The 20,457-nt window shown below is 44.2% G+C and overlaps 1 protein-coding gene across 1 annotated transcript in view; it reads right to left on the bottom strand.

Annotated features, from left to right (window-relative positions):
- LOC311226084 (semaphorin-5A-like) overlaps positions 1 to 19,160 on the bottom strand; it is a gene marked incomplete at its 3' end in the record, with an annotated part of 248,278 nt that extends 229,118 nt beyond the window's left edge. Inside the window, exon 1 of the mRNA XM_084311460.1 lies at positions 19,026 to 19,160. The remainder of the gene's footprint in view (positions 1 to 19,025) is intronic.
- Between the last annotated feature and the right edge of the window lie 1,297 nt (positions 19,161 to 20,457).

Raw genomic sequence — 20,457 nt, 5'->3', positions numbered from 1 at the left:
CTTTATTTAACAGATTGCAGAATGGGTACAATACAGTACGGCTCAATACATACAATTGTTAAGGGGATGCAGACCTGAGAAAGACGTTTGTCTTGTTTCCATCAGGGGTCCCCCCATTTTCAATTCATATAGACATTTATGACATACACAACATACATGACATTTATGGCATAGGGACATATAGGTAATTTAGTACTGATACATTTGTGACATAAGCGGTATTCAAATATACCAGTACTGTTACCCCTAGATCCTGACAGAGTATATACATATGATGGGGGAGGGAGGGGGTGTGGGTGGGTGGGAGAGAAATATACATACAGCGGGGAGGGAATATATAATGAAACGCTCTAGACCACATTGCTTAGCAGAGTTCGGTGATGTGAATGGAAACTGTCAAGTTGATCAACCCGATTTTGAGTATATGGGGCATGGGACTTGAGCAATTTTTTATTTATTTTTTTAAATAACTAAATAGTTACTTTTTCACAGTAACTCATTACTTTTGGGTGTAAGTAACTAGTACAGTAACGAAGTTACTTTGAAATGAAAGTAACTAGTAAAGTAACTGAGTTACTATTTTTCAGTAACTAGCACAACACTGCTTACGATTGCTCATTTCTGTATGTGAATTCGACGTGGCTGTAAATGAGGGAGACCTCCGTCTTTTCGAGTTTAAATAAAGGTTTTGAATGAATGCAGGGACCTCCCTAGCGTAGGCCCCGCGCAACCCCTTCTGGGTCCTGAGCCGTAGTTTAGAAACATTATTCTGAAGCCCCCTGCCTTGGTCGGTGGTGAATGGGGCCCTTGTCCAAGGTTAGCTATAGCTATGGTATAACGTTAGCACTTCACTGTGAGCAAGCAGAGACCCAGGAGGCAGTGTTTACTCTCACATCAAACACTCAACAACATTTACACACACACACACACACACACACACACACACACACACACACACGCACACACACACACACACACACACACACACACACACACACACCTCAACCCACATACACACTAACATGCACACACACCAAAGAGTTCTTCTGATACACACACACACACACACACACACACCACAACCCACATACACACTAACATGCACACACACTAAAGAGTTCTGATACACACACATACACACACACACACCACAACCCACATACACACTAACATGCACACACACTAAATAGTTCTGATACACACACACACACACACACACACACACACACACACACACACACACACACACACAGTACACACAAACACACACACGGCCCTAATACAGTATATAGCCTTGCAGAAGCAAACCGCAGTTAGCTAACGAAAACATTTTCAGAATTTAGTTATGAGTGAAATTGAACTTCTCAATATCTGTTTTTATCTTGTGACAACGTTTCAGAGTTCCATTTTGCTCTGTTTTAGAGAAAGGGGATATAAAGAATTGCACATCACTGGGTGGTCAAAAGAACTCTAAAGTCATTCTTCTCAGTTTCACTGCTTGTGTAGTTTTACTGTGGTTATCTTCTGCAGGGCAGCATGCATACAGTCTAGTTATAGTATATAGTATACTGTTGGTCAAGGTCAGCAGGCAGATTGGAGAAGTGACAGTTACCCTGTTACCTGCCCATCTATGTGTGTGTGTGTGTGTGTGTTGTGTGTGTGTGTGTGTGTGTGTGTGTGTGTGTGTGTGTGTGTGTGTGTGTGTGTGTGTGTGTGTGTGAGAGAGAGAGAGAGAAGAGAGAGAGAGAGAGAGAGAGAGAGAGAGAGAGAGAGAGAGAGAGAGAGAGAGAGAGAGTACTGTATGTGGAGTATGCTTTTTTCTGTGTGTGTCTGTGACCCATTCCTCATCTCCATTCCATCCCACTGATCTTGGTGGAAGAGAGAGCATGGTATGGCTTGTGTGCTTTGAGAGCCCTCCTCCTCCTACTAGTATAGACACAAGGAGGGGGTGGGGGGGGGGCAAAGTGTGTGTGTGTGGGTGTGTGTGGGGGGCCCTATGTGCCAAAGAAGGAGGCCATTCTGCTCTGATGATGAGGACTTAACCCTGTATTGTACGTGTCACACACACACACACACACACACACACACACACACACACACACACACACACACACACACACACACACACACACACACACACACACACACACACATAGTGATGCACCGATGTGAAAATTGTGACCGATACCGATAAACCGATATTAATATTGCTGTTCTGGCCGATACCGATATTTTACCGATGTCAATATCTCTGTATAGAAAACACTTTTTTATGATAATCAAATAAAGAGCTATTTTCCAAAACGCATTTTCTTTTTTACTTTTGTAACTTATTTTCAGAAATTTACTGATATTTTTAAACTATTTAAGACAAAAACATGTAAAAAATAATAATAATTAAAATAAATAAATAAAGAAAGAAAGAAAGAAAGAATAAAGAAAGAATTTTTTTTTTTTTTTTAATACTTTTTTAATATCGGCCCCTATCTTGATATCGGACCGATACTTGATGTGTAAAAAAAAAACGCCATATCGGCCGATATTATATCGGCGGCCGATATATCGTGCATCACTACACACACACACATGTTTTTTTTTTTTTATCCACTTTTTCTCCCATTTTTCTATATTTTCTCCCATCCCAATTTCCTATCATCCAATTCAACCCTCCCCTGTCACGAACGCTGTTTCTTGCCTCCCACAAGCCGGCTGCAATGTGGACTAAGTCATACATAGCACAAGTCCCCTCCGGTACTTGAGGTAACAGCAGTCGCATCTTTTCACCCTGCGCAGCTCGATCTCTCAGTGGCGAGGAGTAACGCGTGGGAGGCTCACGCTGCCCCCCGACACTTCCTGATTCTACTGCGCAGGCGCACCAACCGACCTGTAGGAGTCGCTGTCCACAACGCCCGATCCCCACCCATCAGTTTCCCCACCCCCTAATACGGCCAATGTGTATTAGTACGGACGGCCAGCTAAACTGAAAGCAATGTGGAGCGCTGGGCTCGAACAGGCGAGCCCAGTGTCTCCGTCATTCGTGGCGAGCGCCTTGCCCACTACGCCACGTAGCCGCCCTACACACACACACATGTTTTTACTATACTTGTGTGAGGGCATTGGATTGACTTACATTAATTCCCTAGCCCCTTACTCTGACCTTCATCATACATGCTATAACCCCTAATCTTGACCTAACTCTCACCCTAACTCTTAAGCCTCAACACGTTAATCCGGTTTACATTTTTTTATTTTTTCTCACAACCCAAAATGTCCTCACATTAAAGTCGGTTCTCACAAGTATAGTAAAACAAGTTGCACACAGACAAGCACACAGTACACACATTATACGCACACACCGGCAGGCCAACAGAGGTCCTTTTCAAGCAGACTGAATGGGGAAGCAGTGGAGTATGGGGGGGGGGGGGAGGTCAGGGTGTGGACAAATCTAAGTAGAGACCGATAGCCTCAAAGGGCTTTTAATAGACCTTGAGATCCAGGTGGGGTGACATCAAAGGGGGAACAGGTATCGCAGCGTAGCCGTGAGCCCTTTCCCCCTTACAATTAAAGGGGAACTATTTTACTATTCCTAGCACTACTTTAAACAATTCCTGTCAGTCTATTGAAGACATCTGTACGTTTAAAAAAAAATGCATTGGTTTATATTTCTAATCAAGTACTCAAACCCATCATTTTTCAGCCACAAGAAATCAGGCTGTTATGGCCTGGCTCCGCCCATAAGCACTTTGAGTGACAGTCAGTCGAGAGAGAGAGGGGGTGTAGACAGACAGACAGACAGACACCCTATGTCTATACGTTGTGTTAGTTTGCTGCTGCTATGAGAGAGAGAGAGAGAGAGAGAGAGAGAGAGAGAGAGAGAGAGAGAGAGAGAGAGAGAGACAGACAGACAGACACCCTATGTCTATACGTTGTGTTAGTTTGCTGCTGCTATGAGAGAGAGAGAGAGAGAGAGAGAGAGAGAGAGAGAGAGAGAGAGAGGAGAGATGAGAGAGAGAGAGAGAGAGAGAGAGAGAGAGAGAGAGAAAAAAAAAAGTAGTTCTCTCTCTCTCGGTTCGGGAGCATGAGCTGTCTGTGGCGCAGCGCGGTGGTGGACTTGAGCCGGGAGGACACGCAGAGTGTTTACAGTTCTCTCTCTCTCGGTTCGGGAGCATGAGCTGTCTGTGGCGCAGCGCGGTGGTGGACTTGAGCCGGGAGGACACGCAGAGTGTTTACAGTTCTCTCTCTCTCGGTTCGGGAGCATGAGCTGTCTGTGGCGCAGCGCGGTGGTGGACTTCCTCGAGAGGGAGAGGGAGACGCAGAGCGTTTACAGTTCTCTGCTTCTCTCGCTCGGCGGGCAGGCAGCTAGAGGGGGCGGGTGTTATTATGCAAATGCACATATGACGTCCCATATAGGCACATTTTCAGATGACTCACTTGAGGGAGGGACATTATTGTGAGGGGAGAATTGGAAGAATGCGCCAAATCGAGAATTAGAGACATAGATTCTATTACTATAAGTCCACATAGCTAGAAAATAACCCTAAACACAGGAAAAGGTCATTTATAAGATAGTTCCCCTTTAAGCTGTTCTCCAAAGTTATCTATGTGCAGCGAGAGAAAGGAGTGTATGTGAGTGTATGTGTGTCTGTCTGTCTGTGTGTGCTTTTGTGCAAGCGTGTTTCTTTGTGTTCCGATACCATTTTTTCCTTTCTGATCCGATTCCGATACCTAAGCTTTGGGTATCGGCCGATACCGATACTTATCCGAGACCAGTGCATACATTAAAAAAAAAAAAAAGAAAAAAAAAAAAGTATATAAATTATATATATATATATATATATATATTTTTACAGATACTGTTTTATATATACTGTTTTTTAGTAATAACTAGAAAGTAATGGTATTTATTCAACAGGTGATTGTATAGATTTGTATTAGTATCATTAATCAATGAGTATGGGGCTGCAGCACTGCAGATATACCCTACTCCAATGATCCACTCGCTTTGCACTCGCTACCCAGTGGCTCTGCAGATATACCCTACTCAGTCTACAAGGCTCCGTTGGAGAGGATCTGTTGTGATTTTTGCACAATAAATATTCAACATTCTCTTTTGAGACTCCGCCTCAGACTCTTATCATTTGGCACTAAAAGCTAAACATTGTCGCCGATATGGCTGTCCGCAACATGTCATTAATTGTGTACGCGAGGTGGTTCAGTGACGACGCTAACGTGAGCTAGGTTAGCTAGCATGGAGCTACCGGCAGATGGGAAGACCATAGAAGACTGTAACGTTACTGGTGACATTGTGATTTAACTTGGAATACTCCTTTGCCAACTTGCTGTACTTTGCTTGCAGGTCTGCAGCCATTATTGCTGGATTATGAATAGCCCCAACTTTAGCCAAGGTAACGTCAAAGCTAGCTTTCGGTTAGCTGTTCAATGCTAATAACACCAGCCACCAAGCGAACCCATCAGAGCTCCCTGTCAACAGCGCTCTGTCGGGACGATGGTATTTTAAGAAAGTATCTGCTCTGCTGTTAAAATGACAAATGGCAATTGACACTTTAATTCACGGTCGATTAAGCACACGTTTGTTTTATAATGCTCACTCAGCGAGTAGGGTATATCTACAGAGCCCAACGTCCGCAGTGTTGTTGATAAATTATGTCATATGGTATCGGAGCGCAACATTAGAGGGTACTCGCCGATACCGATACCAGCATTTTAGGCAGTATCGGCGGCATTTACGATACTGGTATCGGTATTGGAACAACTCTAGAGAGTATGTGTATGTGTGTGTAGGTGTGTGTGTGCGGTTGTGTTTGTACAGAGGCAACAGGGAACAAAATAACCACCCGCCAAACGCCAATGGCGTGTAGATTTCCTCCTTGGCTGGTAAATTACAGAGGCTACTAAGCCACTCTGGCGTGTAAAGAAATTGGGAGGCATATGAGCATATTAGAGTATTCTATCAAGGCTATACAGTGCGAGCATTTCACTTGCATTTGCCACAAAAAAAATAGATTTGTGCGAACTGGAAAAATCATTTAGGAGCACAGTGTGCAAGTAATTGTCTTGCGTAGTGGGCGTGTCAACGCGCAATTGTCATTTCATAATAGTCACGGAGCAGCGTGGACCAGCTCTGTAACAACTCATCTCGAGTCTGCTTCTATGTGCAAATGAAAACTCTGCGAGCAGCAGTTCCAATTGTCTAACATGCTTTGCATCCTCACCAGTCCTGTATACCCACGCCGCGCTAAAAACATTAACTACTGTAATGTTATCTGCTAACTGAGAACTCCAACTAAGCTAACCTGCTAACGCTAACTACTGCTAACGCTAATCACTGGTAAGTGGGAACGCTCAAAGGCATAGTGAGGGAAGGAGGGGCTGAGAATCTCTTTCTCTCTCTCTGTGTGTGTGTGTGTGTGTGTGTGTGTGTGTGTGTGTGTGTGTGTATCTCTCACCCTCTCCCTCTCCCTCTCGAACCTATTTCATTCAAAAGGAAGATATTGATTAGGGATGCTATGGAAGATATGATCGTTATTGGCCGATAATCAGTATAAATATGCGATCGGTGAATTCCGATAATGAGTCATATTCGCCGATCGCGGAAACCGATCAAGCGGAGATCTCACTCGCTGTCTGTCTCAGACACACAGGACCTGCAAACTGCCGCCTTAACGTTATATAGCCGGCTAGCAGTAGCTACAGATAGCTCCTGATATCAATGTCTTATAACACTGATTCGATGCGTATTCGAGCTGAGGGCATGTTGTTGAATGTGATCAATAGGGTCCAGCTGCAGCTCCGGAGAATCCTGGCCATAGCTGGAGGCTACTCGAGTATAGGGACCAGCTGCAGCTCCGGAGAATCCTGGCCGTAGCTGGAGGCTACTCGAGTACACACAGACAGTGGAGCTGTTTGCAGATAGCGAGCATTTTGACTTGTTGCGTGGTGGCGATGTCTCGCAGATAATACAAGTACAAGTCTAATTATATAATAAATATATTTTATAAAAAAAAAAAATTATATAAAATAATTTTTTATTATTTTTTTAATCAAAAACGATCGGTATCGGATCGGTATTGGCCGATATGGCTCACGACGATCGGTGATCGGTATCGGTGGCAAGAAACGTGATCGGGGCATCCCTAATATTGATGGACAGTAGCTATAGTATAACTATTATTCAATAGCGTTTAAATTATAATGCATTAAATAATTGTATAAAGATTTTTCCAAAGCAGCTTGACAATCAATATCCTTTGCGTCTAGTAGGCATGGGCCAATGTGTGATTTTGGTGGTATGTGCTATTTGCACAGATGTTTGTCCCTTAGTATGCACACTCACAGTATAATATGCATGTAATAAATGGTTTGTTTATAAACTCTGTTACTTGAAACATGTTCACTGTGCTCCTAAATTTCTTTGTGTGCTCCTAATATTTTTTTTAATTTAGGAGCACATGTGCTCCCTGGGAAAAGGGTTAGCGTAGAGCCCTGTATAATAGTAATAATAATTACACATGGCGATATACTAAAAAGCTATTTCTAATTTCTGGCTGGTAAAAAATCTGCCTGGCTGGTAGTTTTTTTAATCTACCTGCCACCTTGGCTGGTAAGCCAAAAAGTTAATTTTGTTCCCTGAGAGGCAAGATATTTGAATAATGCAATAATTGATATAATGGCACGGGGAGAGACACACTAGCCCCAAAACTTATTTTAACCATCCGATCCAAACCCCTCCTGGCCACGCACGCACGCACGTGCGTGCGTGCGTGCGTGCGTGCGTGTGTGTGTGCGTGCGTGTGTGTAGACACCATGTGTAACGGCAGGGGAAGCGAGGTCGGCTGCTTATCTCTGTCATGCAGACATCGTGGCCTCCGGTCTCCCCATCTTCCTCATTAACGGGCCGTGCGCTTCTTAACCAGCGCTCCGTGTGACTCTGAACGGCTGACTATAGCCCTCCACCTCCAGAGTCTGTAAAATGCCACCTCTTACACTTTGATGTTTCCCGGAGAATAGCCCCAGAGAGAGAGAGAGAGAGAGAGAGAGAGAGAGAGAGAGAGGTAGGTAGGTGCACAGAAGAATGTCTCTCCATCAATCAGCAGGATGCCTGGGATTGATTTTTAGGGGACTTACAGGGTGAATCTCATTTCCTTCTCAGCCTAATCCAACATTTCATTCTACTCCAGCTTTCATGCAGCACCACATCGAAGAGTAATAGACTTTCGGATGATAAATAATTCACGCGTTTCTTCTTGGCGCAAGTACGACCCAAGGGGTGGCTGTGTGGGAGCAGCTAGCATCTCAATGTCCCTCGGTGGAGCCAGGGGGGCCCCCGCCCCAAGAATTGACTGTCCCTGTTCCTGCCACCAGGACATTAATCACTGTCACACTCCACTCCGTCCGCCCGCATCTGAGATGGACCCTCCTGCGCCCCCAGACCGAGAACGACTCCCATCTCCATGGCAACCACTGCCAACTGTGTGCACCACACATGCCAGTGTTGACGGCGAGGTGAAGAGAGGCAGACAACAACAAAGTGTGTCTGCCTGGACCTGAGATGCTTGAGGGAGGAATATGTGTGTTGCGCTTTTTATGTTTGCAGCGTTGATGCGAAAAGCAGACGATTCTTCACTGCTTCCTTCATCCTTCTCTCGGCCTACGCATCATCACAGAGAGTCTGTAGACTTGTCGGCAGCGTTTTTTTTGCGCGGCGCCACACGGAGCCAATTGTACATTCAAATTCTAATTAAGTCAACTCCAAAGAGCTGTGCCACAGTCCTAAGAGCCCTTAAGATGCTTAAATATTTGCACTTGCATTGATTTGACCCTGTTGTCCTTGTATGTTCTCCGTGTGCTGCAGGAGAGAACTAATGAGGCCTTGATTAAAGCCCTTCTTGCGGTAGTAGAGTACCCCCCTCCCCCCACCTTCTTCAACTCCAGAAAGGAGACTCAATGCAACATGAATCACAAATCAGCCACTCGGGGTGGAGAACAACTCCAGTCTGTTGGCTAAAGACCAATGGAATGGCAGGAGCCAAACAAAAGGTCGGCGAGACACACGAGGGAACGAAGCCACTGAACCCGCTGGCGATTGGAGTTGAAGTTGCATCAGAGCAGAGGGTGAGGCCAGGTGCTCCCTGCCACCCAGGTCAGCGCGAACACGCCGGATAATAATCACATTTCACTGGGAAAAATCCAAGACGTTTTTGGCCTCTGAGACATGAAAAAGGCCCACTCAACACACATTCAACAGTATGCCAGCACTCGGCTATTGCCTCTTTCCATCATTCAAGCCACAATTGAGAACCACACAGACACACATCTGAGAGATGGTTTTGCCGTGGAGATCGACTGGAGGCAATGATAGCTGGTTGCGGGAGAGGTGTTCTCTCCCATGATTGCTCTGGAATGTGAAAAACGAGTAAGAACATGTGATATTATCCGCGCTCTCATGAGTGATAGCATGCGCCAGGCATGTATAGACCTACATATTGAAAGTGACAAGAGGACACCCGTTTAAATAACAGCATATTTCAATGCGGTATGGCACACGTGCGGCTTTCCGCTGCACGCCTTCTCTCCCCCTCCAAGGGCCGCTGCTCTAAATCACATACATCATAACACTGAGTGAAAATGCATTGGGCCACATGGACAGCTGAGTATCCAATAGAGGATAAAATGAAGGGATGGAAGAAATAACCCATAAAATTATATACGCGTGAAACACAGGTAGAGCTACACGGAAGGCACTAAGCGCCGTTGACGCGCGGTGTAACTGGTCGTGAATTGGGGGGCTCCGTGCCGTTGCGTTTTTTTTGCCCGTGTTTCAGCCGCCTTTTATTCTCACACTTCTGCTCTGCAACGGATCTAGCCGGTTGCGGTATGTTTCCAATCAGCACCCGGCGAGAGGATGGCAGCTCTCGTCAAATGTGCCGCCGCCGGGGCTATTATTAGGCCCACACTGCGGTTCGTGGCCACGCGTATGACTCCGCTAATTACATGTGCCGACGGTGAGATAAGGGTGGCGCGGGTAACAAGGGAGACGCGTGCAGCCTGTGCCAGGGGACGAGTTAATGAGCCTGTTACCTGACCCGCCGAAAGCAACTTGTTAAGGCATGCGTTACTGTGATTGACAGAACAGGAATTGTGATACGGTTCGACTAACAACTCTGTTTTACCTGGTTGAAAAGTGGAGGGGGCAAACTGAATCTTGGCAGGCTCTCTCTCTCTCGAGATATAATCTCCAAGTACAAACAGCGGAAGAAGCAAAATGGTAGTGTACATAGTGGCTTGTTTTACATAGTGGTTTGTTTTACTGCTGGCTAGTACATACCGGTGCTGCAGTACACACTGGCAGCAAGATAACCATCCCCAAAAGCTGATGCGGAGTCCACCTCGGGTCTTTGGGTACCAAAGGAGGACTTACTGCTAGCCAATTTCTTCACTAAGCACAGCCTGAGGGAAAATACTTTGGTCTTCGCCCTACTCTGGAAATCAGCTTTTCAGAGAAAGAGTATTTCACACTGTTAAAAAGAGCCCTCTTCCAGCAGGACCCTGACCTAATGTGATTGGATGTTTCTCAGTAGTGTCTGTGCACCTCTGGACTTCCTTATATAAAGCAATGCGGGCGTTTTTGTAGAACATTTGACTGTATATGTTCCTTACTCCGATATACTGTCCATATACTGCCACTCACTTTCACCAGTAGCTTCAGGAGACCCCCCTTCTCCCCATTACCTTTCATCAGGTAGTGAAAGGTAACCCTAACCTTCTGTAGTGTGGTAGTGAAAGCTTTAACCTTCTCTAGTGTGGTAGTGAAAGGGTTAACCTTCTGTAGTGTGTTGGTGAAAGCGTTAACCCCTTTTAGTGTGGTAGTGAAAGCTTTAACCTTCTGTAGTGTGGTAGTGAAAGTGTTAACCTTCTGTAGTGTGGTAGTGAAAGGGTTAACCTTCTGTAGTGTGGTAGTGAAAGCTTTAACCTTCTGTAGTGTGGTAGTGGAAGGGTTCATTTTAAGTTAAGTTTATGGCGGTTCAGTGGGGTTGAAAGCAAAATGACAAAAATAAATGTATTTCACCTGTATCATATTTATTGTTTAACATGAGGTAGAGTAGAGAGAGAATGGACATTCTGATCATCATAGGGTTCACAAACTTCACCCAATATCTGACGTTGTCCCTCCATCTCTCTGGGGCATCCTCCTCTGCCATTCTGAGATAAACCAAATCTCGAAATGGCAAGCTTCTCTAAGAAGGGGGGCTTCAGATGTATTTTGGGGTCCTCAAAACGTTGGAGAGCCCCCTGCTAGAAGACCTCGCTTAACAGCTTGTCCAACCTGAGAGTCCCATCCATCCCATACAGAGCCAGTGGTGGAGAGGGCTATTTAAGCATTGGAGCGGGGACAATGTTCCCACCGTCTTCACAATGGCCCTAACACCCATCTCCTAACCCACTCCTACAGGTCGCCCCGAAAACCCTGAATGAGCCCCCTTTCCCTAAAGCTTGTGGGGGTTTCAGCCGTGCGTCCACAGCATCAATGGTAATAGTGTTCCTCCCCCACAATGGCCAAATCAACTGTGGGAGCACTCTCTCTCTCTCTCTCTCTCTCTCTCTCTCTCCTCCTCTCCAGCTCTTTTCTTCCCGTACCGCCCAGGCCTCACCAGCACCGAGCCGAGAGCGATGGGAGAGAAAAGGCACATGCCTTCACGTCCGCCTCACACATACAAAGAGAAATCAAATCACTCAGACATGCACGTATGTGTCACACACACACACGCACGTTGCACGCCCACACATGCACGTATGTCACACACACACACACACGCATGTTGCACACCCACTCATGCACACACACACACATGCACGTATGTCACACACACGCACGTTGCACGCCCATGCATGCACGCACACACATGCGTGTATGTCACACACACGCGCACGCACGCACACACACACACATGCATGCACGCACACACACGCACACACATGCACATGCACTCACTCACTCACTCACTCACTCACTCACTCACTCACTCACTCACTCACTCACTCACTTGGATACATCCTTCTCTCCAAAAGGAATAGTCAAAAAGATATCCACATTGTGCTAACTAGTAAATAAAAAATAGCTGCAGTGCTTCAAAACAGGACACAATAAAAAAAAAACATGTCTGTTTTTTTTTTTTTGCTACAGAAAGTAGGATTTGGATGCAGTCAGTGCAGGTTAGGGTGTCTCGCACGTTGTGACACCATTATTACAGATAATGGAAAAACACTTTTAGCCGGCACAACATTTTCCCTGGCATATTTCTACACTCGACAGAAATAATACTTTGGGTTTCCAGGCTGCAAATTGCCTTCCGTCCCCCTCATTCACACGTTACAGGAAAGGGGGGGGGGGGAAACCAACCGACGACTAGGAGGATACCGACGATAAGGTTCCAGACACATCGGGCCCGTCGGGTCGCATTAAGCGTTAATTAGAGAGGCGTGCAGACAGTGAGCGGCGCTGCGGCCGTGTCCGGTTTCCACCGGCGAGAGACCGGGTTACAGACAGACAGACACCGCGGAGGCCGTGCCAGACCCACTCTGCGTTCAGAAACAATGAGAAGCTCCGCAGGGCCCTGAACGGTCCAGACGGACATCGCGGAATTATTCATTCACATCCAGCGGCTGGCTGAACCCGAGGCAGCCAGCCAGCCGCCCACGCGGGGAGCGCCGGGTCTCCAAACCCCGTCTCCTCCCTCTCCCCAGAGGCCCGACCCGAGACTGTCTGCTCGCCGTAATGACATGTTGTCCATCAACAATAGGTCCAGAACAAGTCAACGTTCCTGCTCGACAAAGGGTTAAGAGTATAGTGGTCAAGCTGATCAGGGTGACACCGCCACCAAACACAAAAAACTCATTTTCAGCTTCCCCCACACGAGTTGTGAAATATCCCAGGAGCGATCTGTGCTGCGGGACGACGTAAATACAATTAGGGTGACAAACCGGCGACGATTTGTTCACCGGATACAAATATGGCGGTAGGTTAAGGAGGCACGAGGCACCACAACAAGTCACTATACATGCCTCGAGCTATTATTTCTTAAATGTGCCATTATATTTACAGCACACAACCGACAGAAATGGATGAACTCTGCTGTGTCTGCTATTTGTGTTCTGAATATAAAGCACCAGTTTAAGATAACATCTCCTCATTCTCCTTTTCTTTTGTCACACGCACACACACACACACACACACACACACACACACACACACACGCGCACGCGTACACACACACACACACACACACAAACACATGCTACTCTAAGGGCAACGGACACTTCTAAAAAGTTGCATTGTTTTGGATAGTTTTTTCACAGCACTATGCTGTGACCTGATTATCCTGTGAATCCCACTAAAACCCAATTTTAAAATATAAATCCCTCTACCTACACTCTCATGCGGCCTGGACTAAGCTCATGAGAACAAACAAACCACAGCCAGGAACACGGGTCACTGGTCAGACGATGCCTTCCAGCAGACTGAGGCGGAGCGGGGTGCCTTTTCAAGATATCACTTCTGAGTTGATTCCAATTCCAAGTGCGAAAACTGAAGGATTGGCCGATACTGATTGTGAATCTGATCCATTACTTTTACTGAAGAGTAAAAACACGAACCAGTAGTTTGTGGTCATGGCACAAGCAACATTGACAACCAGTTAAATATCATAAAATTAACTAAATGTTAATTATATATACAAAAACCACAACAACAAGTTTGCCTGCAGCGGACATTCATGGTTCATTAATTTGTGCTTGTATGTGTACTAGTTCTGCAGCAGGCTTGTGAGCAGTGTTAAAGGTCTGAAAGATTTTAAGGTTGTATATGTAGCCCTGCAGCAGGTGTGTGAGCAGTGTTAAAGGTCTGAAGGATTTTAAGCTTATATATGTAGCCCTGCAGCAGGTGTGTCAATCAATCAATCAATCAATCAGATTTATTTATATAGCACATTTCACATGACGCGTGTCAACCAAAGTGCTGTACAGAGGGTAGATACACAAGATACATATAGACAACAATCACACTCCGTTTTATGGGAGGGCACACATAACACATAGAAAAACAGGGCATGAGTCAGTGAACGGGAAAGGCTAGTAGGTAGAAGTGAGTTTTGAGCCTCGATTTGAAGACATCTATCTATATATATGTAGCCCTGCAGCAGGTGTGTAAGCAGTATTACAGGTCTAAATGCGTTTAAGCTTATATATGTAGCCCCACTGACTGTGTCGTCTCTCCAGTTCAATACCTGCCATGTTATCTCTTCACACACACACACACACACACACACACACACACACACACACACACACACACACACACACACACACACACACACACACCTACATAGTTACATACATACTGTACATACACATACAGTACACACACACACACATGCACACACATACATTATGCATACACTCATGCACACACTCATACACATGTGCTTGTGCACAGTGGTGGAAACTAAGTATTTTTACTCAAGTACTGTAATTAAGTACAATTTCCAGCTACTTCTACTTTATGTGAGTATTTTCATTTTAGGGAACTTTATACTTTTACTGTACTACATTTATCTGAACCCATCAGTTACTAGTTACTTTGAAGAAAAGGATTTTGCATAGAAAACATGGTAAAAATGTATGAAGATTATGTACTTTCACATTTGAATCCTGTCAACTTCAAGAGGACGTAATCAGAGCAGCATAACTGGACCACATACCACTTTAACATAACCTTTAATCAGAGCAGCATAACTGGACCACATACCACTTTAACATAACCTTTAATCAGAGCAGCATAACTGGACCACATACCACTTTAACATAACCTTTAATCAGAGCAGCATAACTGGACCACATACCACTTTAACATAACCTTTAATCAGAGCAGCATAACTGGACCACATACCACTTTAACATAACCTTTAATCAGAGCAGCATAACTGGACCACATACCACTTTAACATAACCTTTAATCAGAGCAGCATAACTGGACCACATACCACTTTAACATAACCTTTAATCAGAGCAGCATAGCTGAACCACATACCACTTTAACATAACCTTTAATCAGAGCAGCATAGCTGAACCACATACCACTTTAACATAACCTTTAATCAGAGCAGCATAGCTGAACCACATACCACTTTAACATAACCTTTAATCAGATCAGCATAACTGAACCACATACCACTTTAACATAACCTTTAGTCAGAGCAGCATAACTGGACCACATACCACTTTAACATAACCTTTAGAGGTCAATGGATCGAGGATTGAAGGCTCCCAAGCACTGGAATACACAAACGTCATATAGAATGCATACTTTTACTTTAGATACTCAAGTACATTCAATAGCAAATACTTCTCTACTTTTATTTAAGTGGAATTTGAGTATTTTTACTTTTACCAGAGTACTCATTTATCTGGGTATTTATACTTAAGTAAAGGAAACGTGTACTTCTTCCACCACTGAGAAAAATTATTCACACAGACAGACAGACAGACAGACAGACAGACAGACAGACAGGCAGACATACAGACAGACAGACAGATAGACAGACAGACAGACAGACAGACAGACAGACAGATAGACAGACAGACAGACAGACAGACAGACAGACAGACAGATAGACAGACAGACAGACAGACAGACAGACAGACAGACAGACAGACAGACAGACAGACAGACAGACAGACAGACAGACACACACACACACACACACACACACACACACACACACACACACACACACACACACTAGAGAAGGTCGGAAGCATTTCGAACATGGCCTATATGTTCCCCTGAAGGTAATATTTGACGACGGGTGGCCGTCGCGACGCGGTCAGATCAAGTTCCCAGCCGCCATTAAACTTTCATCCCACATGTCCCCTCTCAGTTGATGCCCCAACAACAGAAATAATTAATATGACACAGCTTAAATATGCACCATTAAAAGTTTGATGAGGGAGCCACGGACCCCGTTACTCTACACCTGTCATACTTGTTAATGAAAAGAAATAATTCATATTGATATCAAATGCCAATTTGACCAGAGCCTCGCAGCAACAACACCACCACCACCACCACCAACACCACCACCGCTGCAGCGTGCTCTCAGACACGATCGCTGCAGGGGCATCAGAGAGAGAGAGAGAGAGAGAGAGAGAGAGAGAGAGAGAGAGAGAGAGAGAGAGAGAGAGAGAGAGAGAGAGAGAGAGAGAGAGAGAGAGAGAGAGAGAGAGAGAGAGAGAGAGAGAGAGAGAGGGGAACGAGACAGTGATGAAGAGGGGAGGGCTGGATGAGGAGGGCTGGATGAGGAGGGTCCTGAACCTAGTGTTTTGTTTCAGAGATCTGTTCCCTCTGCCGGTCCCATTTCCCAGCAGGTCCCATCAGGGGCCCTCATAAGTTCATCAGAGATGAAAACCTGCTTTACATTTGAAAGGACATGGCCAGGATTCTAAAAACAGCTCTTGACTGAACAAAAGCGCAAAGTGTGCATATGACAAGCATGCGGAGGAGGACAAACCTATATGAATATATGAATATCAATAAAGAGAGGGAGGCAGATATGGTGTTTAAAATGTCACTGAACCCTCTCATAAATATGCACCGTGTTTGCCCGGAATTGACAAGACATTTCTTTTGTTGTGTGTCTAAGAGAAAGCCTATCTAGGCTGAACCGATGAGGTTAGACACGCTAGAGATGTATCCTCATTCTGAGACGACTGCTATGTCTGTTTTGAGAATTATGCAGAACAATATTAAGAAGATTATACACACAAATAACACACTTGTGTTGGGTTAATTAAAGCCCAATGAAATGCTGCAAATGAAAAAAGGAGCATGGCTGAAAGCCCCATAGCGAGCTACTGTTGCACGGTGGAACTGGGAAATAGCATTCGAGTTAATAAATTGTTGTAATGTACTTAGTGGAGTGAATAGGGCCATTTAGGAATTTAAATTGAAACGAAACACTCCAGCCAAATGAATGGGAGACCAGTAGAAATAGATAAATAAACCGCAGGTGGAATTTACCCTCTAAATAAAAAACAAAACCATAGAGCAGGTTAGAGGTAGTAGGGGTGAAATTGCCCTTCAAGCTGGGAAACCACAGAGACCAAAAGCCTGGCGGGTCAACTCAACAGTGCTTTACATTGTATAATCTGAGGGAGGTATACAGTAGCCTGCTAGTTATAGCTGGATATAGAGTCGATTGAATTATTGACCACTGATTGTGCCATTCAATAATTCAATCGACTCTATATAGCTGATAGCGACCCCATAGCACGTGATGCACGAAACCGTTCACCTGTCAAGGTGTTACTGGGGCTGTGCTGCACTGCTCAACACTGCCCTCTGTCGTTCTACAAGAGTATTGCCCGTCTCAACAATACATTTTGGAATACAATATTTGTTTTACAAACCATACATTATTTTCGAATGTTTTTTTTCTATCCCGGTGTGATAGCCTTTAGTCTGGCCAAACGAAATTACTTTGAAATTATATTTCTGGCCATATTCAGCAGAATACAGAATCAAGGAATTAGCTGGGCTATATCAGGGGGAATAAAGAGAAGAAAAGGCAAACTTGTAGCAAGTATGAAGGACGACTTTCCGAATGTGTTTGTTTTATTTTATGCATTATTAGGACCATTTCAAGAGGCTTTAAATAAAGCTTGTGAAAATAATTGATGCCAACGGTCCGGAATGTTGTGCGCAACGAGTGCACAGTCCGCGCGTAAAAGCCAGTGTTTTGATAGTGAAAATTGATAGCAGAACACGTTCATCTATAACTAGGCATATAAATGTAATCAGTAAAGGAACGGTTCACTTCGTGTCATATTTATAAACCTTACCATAGAGTTCATGTTTCAATCGCGATTGATTTCGCATATCATTTCCAGTTGTCATCATAAAACACACAAAACCGAGAGACTAACGGGAAGAAATAGACGAGAGAATAATTATTATGCAGTTGTTATTATTATAGAGAACCGTGCGGATGTCCATGTCCACAGCCCCCTACCCCCCCCCCCCCCCCCCCCCCCCCACCCCATTTGTAATAACCATGCAGGGACAGAAGTCAAGTAAGTTTGAAACAGTGTTAATGTGGCACAGAGGCCAGCAACCCACAACGTGCTCTGATCCTCATGGAACGTGAGCAGAAAGTAAATCTGAAGCGGCACAAGGGCCCGACTACACTGATCCACCGTGACTGTCTGTCCGTCTGTTTTTAATTATTGTTCAATTAGGACTAGTGTCCATTTGTTGGACAGAGCCGGTGGCGCGTCCCCGTCTGTGCCAGATGTGTTGTGCGTTTTGACGGACAGAAAAGTTCGGAGATGATGAACTTTTGGAACTGACGGATATGTCACCGTCGGTTAGCGAAGCTGTTGTTTGTGCAAAACGCATGGATTACAGGTTCTAATAATAAATAAATAAATAAAACGAATACCTCCCGACGTTTTCTCCCCGTTGTGTGGTGTATCGATCATATCCCTATAAAGCACGGTCTGAATAAACATGCTGTCAAGCAAATACGCAACTGAAAGATGCAAGTTAGACTGTAACAAAAGAGGAGAAATCAGAGGCTGATGTTTCCAAATGATTGACCCTGTTACATGAAAATAAAAAAGAACGGACGGCACGAACAGCATGGCTGCATAATTATGAATATCGATTTTGAAGATACATTTTGTTTTAATCGAACAATCATCGAATTACTTCAATTCCAATGTATGCCAGATAGTGTCTAATTCGTACAATTATGCTTGTACTAGTAAACTACTCGTAGTATGCTATGGTAAATCAAAGACAAAGTTAGACTACATCCATTTGACTAATGACTAAATCACAATAGGAGGATAATATTTAACATACATCCCATCCTGTTTTTGCAACTTAACCCAAAAGTATCTCTCCAAGCCTATTGTTGTAAAAAAATAAAAAAAAAATAAAAATCCATTACCTTGAGAGATGTTTCTATTCCCCAAGTTGTCGGAAACGTGGAACACACACTACTCGGTTATTGGGGCTTCAATACACAAGTGTCTCCTCAGCCGATGTCTCGCTCAGAACGACCTGCAGCTACAACTGCGCTCCGGCTGAGTGTTGGACGAGAGTAACTATAGACCGACCGGTGCAACACACCAGGGTAGGGGGGGTGCACGGGGGAGGATCTGCATTAAACAGAAAGGAAGGGCGCATGGACACCCACGAGACCCCGGGGAACGTCGAGACGAGTGGTCCGACGGGAGCGACGTAAAGAACGCGCACGGATTAATCAAACGGCATACCTGTTGAAGATGGTCAGATTTACAGCACCCCTATTTTTCGCTATCTGAGGCTCCATCCTGCTGGTGTGTGGTGGGGGTACCATGGCAATTAGTCTTCTGGGGGACATGGAGTAGTAGCCTGGGTGTTTTTCCTGTTTTGAAAACACTCTTTTTGTCTTTTTAATTGTTTTAAGGCGAGACACCCCCAGCCCCAGGTGAATAGGCAAATATCTTTTGGTTGATTTTTAGATGTTGTTATATTTTGCTTCCTAAACATGTCTTCTATGAAACTAGTGACAATAAAACGTCAATAACACACATTTAGTTGTTTATTTTACTTAATTTTGCCTGATTGCATCCATAAATGTGCACATATTTAATGGGGAAGTGCCTCATTTGCATATATAAACATACAATTCAGAAAACTTGCAATATATATTTTCTTAGTTTATATGTATACATAACAAACTGGGAAAGTTTCATAGTGATATCTATTCAAATATCTTTTTTGCCTATTAGGGGGTACAGTAATCGGTTGTGTTGAGTTTGTTACTACACTGTTTGTAGCCTGTGTGTAGTTCTGTTCAGTTCAATAACATCATTATTATTATGTTATTATGTTATTCAGTTATATTAACGTATAGCTTACGCTCTGCTCTATTGGAACCCTATCCCATATCAATCTAATACTGAATCAATTTCTTCACATGTACACACCCATCCGCTTGGCCACACCCACATCCGCTCCTCTACATAAGTGGGGACGTGGCCATACTAACAGCTCCTTCCCTATTTTCACCACCGACAAGTGTCTGTATACACCACTTGAGTTTAGTTGCGAAATAGTTGTTGGAAAGGAGCTACGTGAATGAATGAATGAATGAATGAATGAATGAATGAATGAATGAATGAATGAATGAGTGAATGAATGAATGAATGAATTATTTTATTTCGAATGTTTACAAATACAAATAAATAAACAAACAAATCATTTTTAATTAATTAATTAATTAATAATTTTTCGAACATTTTTACAAATAAACAAACAAAAAGGATAGGTTTGAAGCTGAAGGCTTATAGAGCAACCTACCCCTAATTCAAAAAACTAATTCAAAAAAGTTAAAG

This window comes from Notolepis coatsorum (genome assembly GCF_963971535.1).
Source record: "Notolepis coatsorum genome assembly, chromosome: 3".
Classification (NCBI taxonomy): Eukaryota; Metazoa; Chordata; class Actinopteri; order Aulopiformes; family Paralepididae; genus Notolepis; species Notolepis coatsorum.
The sequence above is the reverse complement of the archived record's forward strand: the minus strand, read 5'-3'. Positions and strand labels throughout refer to the sequence as shown.